Here is a 5699-nt window from a genome sequence, read left to right on the forward strand (position 1 = left end):
GAGACATATAGCAGAGAGCAACATGAGCTGGTGATCAAGGTTGACAGTACCAACAGAAGGGTGGGTTAACATCATTTGCTTCCTGTATAATGCATTGAGATGAGCACAGCATCATTTTGATGGTATTTCTGTTGAAAGTATGTGTCATAAGAATAAATCAAACAGAGCAGAGTTGGAGATCAACCTTCAGAATGTAAGTTTTCGCTCTCTAAGACTGTCAATCACATGAAAGACGGATAAAGGTCAGGAATTGTTTAAAATTGATACTCTCAACAGAAGAAACAGCTAAATGAAACACATTTTTCTGGGTAGGATCCTGGACCACAAGAAAATAAGACATCATGGGGACATTTGGTGAGATTTAAATGGAGTCTCTGGATTGGATGATTGAGTTGTTCCAATGTTGACATATATATTTAGAGGACTATAAACTGTTTTCATGTCAGAATACAATTAGTCTTAGGAAATACACACTAGTATATGTAGGGCATATTTAAGAGTAACAAAACATCATTTCTGACATTTATTCTGTGTTTGTCAGTTTCCCATTGCTGTGACAACATTCCTGAGATAAATCAACAAAAAGGTAAGTTTTATTTTAGTTCATGGTTTCAAAGGTTTCAGTCTATGGCTGGCTGGCTCTCCATTACTTCTGAGTCTGTGGTGAGGCAGAACATCAGAGTAGGGAGCGCATCATGGAACAAAGCTGTTTACCTCATAGTGGCCAGGAAGCAAAGAGAGAGAGAGAGGAAAGGACAGGGTCCCCAAGTCTCCTTCAGTGGCATAATGAACCCTAATGATAACAACTTTCTTCCACTAAGCCTCACCTCCTAATTTTTCCACCACTTCCCCATAGTATCATCAGCTTGGAACCCAGCCATTAGCATGCAGGTCTTCAGGGAACATTTAAAATCTAAATCATAATACTCTCCAAAGGTTCTAAAACAGACTAATGATAATGGAGTGTAGATGAAGAAGCAAATGCTTTGAAATCTTAAAATGAGGGATCTAGTTGAGAGATACAAAGCAGTTCTTCTATCTATCCCGCAACTGTTTTGTAAGTCTGAATTTATCTCAAACTTAATTACTTAAAATTCAAAAATAATCATTTACTTGTATTGATACACTTGAAATAGTTTGATAGGGAAGAAAAAAAACTAGGATAGTCAAAATACCACTCAACACTATTTGAACATATGCTTTACTATTATGGTGATCTGTGGTGAAGAGGAACTCCCTCCACAGAAACAGCAGAAGGTTACAGTCAATTCTCTGTGTTTACCTCTTGACATAAATCTCCAACTTTGAGTCAAATGGTGTGTCTAGTGCAAAATTATAATTATCTGTCTTGGAAAACACTTTTCTTTTTTTTTTCATTTAACTTTCTTTTTTTTTTTTTTTTTTGCTTTTTTTTATATAATTTTTATTGTTGGTTGTTCAAAACATTACATAGTTCTTGATATATCATATTTCACATTTTGATTCAAGTGGGTTATGAACTCCCATTTTTACCCCGTATACAGATTGCAGAATCAAAAATATGGAACGCTTCACGAATTTGCGTGTCATCCTTGCGCAGGGGCCATCCTAATCTTCTCTGTATCGTTCCAATTTTAGTATATGTGCTGCCGAAGCGAGCACAGAAAACACTTTTCTTCTATGAAAAACACTATTTTTATAGGAAGAAGTTTATGTGATTCCATCTTAAAACATATAAACTAGTGGCATAGAACACAAAAAAAATAACTTTTTACAATAATTCACATAACAAGTGAAAACACTGTCAAAATATACCATGTAATTCTGCTTCTTCTTTTAACAGTGATAGCTTTGCTTATACACACTGGCTTCATTAGATGATATTTTTCTATTTTTTGTACTTACAATGTTGTAATAGTTGAATGACAACTTATTTTAGTTGAATTAATTTTGTTTATTCAATTCATCCTTTTTCAACAAGAATTTAGCAAATTGCTAATATGTTCTGAAGGAATTAAAACTATACCACCCAAAAATATGCCGCTCTGGCACAGTGACTTTTAAAATAAGGCATTTTAAAAACAGCAGATATGTGCCACTCACCTATGGTATTTTGTTACGGCAATCCAAGCAAATTAGAATAGCTGTTTTATTCATAGTTTGTGTGTGTGTGTGCGTGTGTGTGTGCGTGTGTGTGTGTGTGTGTGTGTGTGTATTACTGGGGATTGAACCCAGGGCTTTGTGCATGCAAGGCAAGCACTGCTATCAACTGAGCTATATCTCCAGCCCTAAAAACAGCAGGATGATAAAATCCCTGTTCCTTAAAAGCAAGAGATGAAATTCCCAAGTGAAAGAAGCCACCCCCTATACTGGAAGGAAAACAGCATTCTTATCAAGAATGGAAAGTTGGGGCCAAAGAAAATCTGTTCAAACAAACTGTTACTCTAATCTTATTTCCTCACCACTTCTTCACCCAATGAACTACCCCCACCTCGGCCCCTTTGTCTTGTCATATTTTTATACTTTACTGCTCTTTGTTCAATTACATGAAAATCAAGTTTTCATACCTGTGACCAAAATACCTGACATAAAGACTTAAAAGAGGAAAGGTTTATTTTCACTCCCAGTTTCAGAAGTTTCATTCCATGGTAGGCCAGCTCCATTGCTTTGAGCCTGAGAAGAAACAGAACATCATGGCAGAACGGCATGGCAGGGTAAAGCTTCTCAGCTCATGGCACCTAAGAAGCAGAAAGAAAGAGAGAGGAAGGCACTAAGGACCAAAAATACTTTTCCAGAGTGTACTCCCAGTTACCTACTTCCTCCAACCATGTCCCACCACCTACAATTTCTACCACCTCTCAGTAGTCCCTTCAGCTATCAATGGATTATTACACTGATAAGGTCAAAGCCCTCATGACCAATCCCTTCTCCAAACCCCTACCTCTGAACATGCTGTTTTGGTGACATGATCCTTTAGGGAATGTTCCAGATCCAAACCATAACAGTATATAAGTGTCCAACTCTGTGTCTTTGGGTCTTCATTTACCTACAACAGCTCTCCTGCAATATAACACTTGTGTTAAATAAATCTGTATGCTTTTCTCCTGGTGATTTTATATAAATTTAATTACCAAGTCCAACTGAGACCCTGAGAGGATGGAGGTGGAGTTTTGCTTCCCATTTATACAACTTTAAAAGCTCCTTGAGAAGTAAAAAGAAGCATGTAACACCTCATTCTTGCCCAAGAGTACTGTAAATTTGTCAGTCAGCTTACCACAAAATATGCCACATAAATTTTTGCAGCTTACCTTCTTGTAAACCTGTGCCTGAGTAGAGGAGAAAAGCCTGTGGTTTCAATACCCTTGAATGTAAGGTTTGCAAGTTCTTGGAGAATTTTAAGTTATCTAAAAGTATATGAAAAGTGAAGTTTTTAAAATAAAATTCTGAAATAGTTCTTGTAAAGTATTAGCAAAAGCTTACTTTTGTTTGTTTTTTTTAATGTTTATTTTTTAGTTGTAGCTGGACTCATATCTTTATTTATGTTTATGTGGTGCTGAGGATCGAACCCAGGGCCTCGCACTTGCTAGGTGAGCGCTCTACGGCTGAGCCACAACCTCAGCCTGCACTTTTGTTTTTAAATGTTTTCTTTTTTGCTTAATTTCACAGTCCCATGGGTTAGGATAAAAGTGAAAGGGAAATCAAAGAGGTTGCATCAGCTCCATAGAATGATGTACTCAATTTTTAAAATAGAGAAGAATCAACTGCACCAGGGTCCCCTTGCCACAATCTGCAGCACCAGACCCTTCCACAATCCTCAAGTTCCCTCTACACCCATGCAGCCAGTGATGAGGAGACTCCTCTATATCATACTCTTATAATTAGAGGATAAAAACTGATGACATTTGATATTTCCAGTTGCAAGAGTTGCAATGTACTACAGACCTCTTGGGAGTAGTACATATATTTCACTCATATTTAGAATATGAGTGAAAAGAGAAGGAAGATACTATGGTTAAAATATGTTTGCCCCCTCCAAAACTCACATTGGAATTTGATTGTCTTTATGGTAGTGTTTGGAGGTGGGGCTAATGAGAGCTGTCTGGGTCATGGAGGTGGAGCCCTCATGAATGGGTCAATGCCTTTCTCAAGTGAGTGAGTTCTTATTCTTATAGGAATGACTTAGTCATCATGAAAATAGATTGTTATAAAGCAAGTCCAGCTCACATATTCTTTCTCGTCCACATGTGCCCACTTGCCCTTCTACTTTCTTCCCTATATTTAAGCCCCATGAAAATATCATGTAGCTGCCTTATCTTGGACTTCCAGACTCCAGAACCATCAGCCAAAATAAACTTTATTTCTTGAAAAATTATCCTGCCTCATGTACTCTGTTGGAGAAACAAAAAACCAACAACAACAAAAAGAGTAAGACAGAAAGCTATCCCTGTGGGATATTTCTATATTAGACAGAATTTTGGCCCCAGTGACATTTGTCTTCCTGAATTTCACCCAAGAATATGTTACCTAACATAGCAAAAAAGGACTTGCAGATATTATTAAGATTATTAACCCGTTGACCTTAAAATGAGGAAATTATTGTGGCATACTTGGAGACCCAAGGTAACCATTTGAGTCTTAAAAACAGCAGAGCCTTAAAAATAGATTTGAAGCATGAGAAGGGTTTGATGCACCATTGCTGGCTTGAAGATGGAGAGAGCAACAAATCAAAGAATTGGGAACCTCAGTTCTAAGACTGAGGAACTGAAGCCTACCAACAAGCTGAATGAGGTTAGAAATTAATTCTTCCCCTGAGCTTGCAGAAAAGCATACATACCTGCTGACACCTTGATTTGGGCTTATAAGACTCTGAGAAGAGAACATAGTCATACTATGTGAATTAGTCAGCTTTCTATTACTGTAACAAAAACCTGAGATAATCAAGTTATATGAAGGAAAGTTTTACTTTGGCTCATAATTTTAGAGCTTTCAGCTCATGGTCACTTGGCCCTGAGCTCTTGGGCCTGAAGCAAGGCAGTGCATCACAGTGGAAGCAAATGGCAGAGGCTTCTCTCTTCATGATGGCTGGGAAGCGAAAGTGGAAGAGAAAGGGACTAGGGTCCCAATATTCCCCTTCATGCTCCCAGTGACCTAATTTACTCTGACTGAGCTCCACCTCTCCAAGGCTTCACTACCTCCAAACAGGAGGGAGGGTACCCCCCCCCGCCATGGGCCAAGGATCCTGGCACTATGTCAGACTTCTGACTTACAGAATTGTGCAATAATTATTGGGTAGTGCTTTAAGTCACTTGTTGTACACTAATAGAAAGTTAACACTTTAGGTATTGAAGTTGTCCTCTTATGTAGACTGCCCAAAAAAAAAAATCATATATGGAAATCCCAACCCCAAAGTGAAGGTATGAGGAGGTGGAGAATTTGAGAGTGATTAGTTCAGCCTCTCCCCAGCCCCCGGTTAACTATCTTTAACCCGGGAAGACTCTCAAAGAACCCCCACCTTGTTTGGCATTTTGTTTTCAAACTTTCAGCCTCCTGCACTGAGGCAAATTAATCTCTGCCAATTACAAGCCACCCAGTCTATGGTACTTTGTCACAGCACACCAGATTAGCATGCTGAGAGGAGTCAATGACAGCAGAACCAGAAAATGGTGGGACAATCATAAGCTTGCAAACTAGATATTTTGCTCACCATTGTTAGCAATATT

The 5699-nt window shown here is 38.3% G+C and overlaps 1 non-coding gene across 1 annotated transcript; it reads right to left on the reverse strand.

Moving 5' to 3' along the window:
* Positions 1–1534: 1534 nt before the first annotated feature.
* On the reverse strand, positions 1535–1641 carry LOC125611093. The gene has a single exon (XR_007341217.1). It is a non-coding gene; the product is annotated as a U6 spliceosomal RNA (small nuclear RNA).
* Between the last annotated feature and the right edge of the window lie 4058 nt (positions 1642–5699).

This window comes from Marmota marmota, unplaced genomic scaffold (genome assembly GCF_001458135.2).
Source record: "Marmota marmota marmota unplaced genomic scaffold, marMar, whole genome shotgun sequence".
Taxonomy (NCBI): domain Eukaryota; kingdom Metazoa; phylum Chordata; class Mammalia; order Rodentia; family Sciuridae; genus Marmota; species Marmota marmota.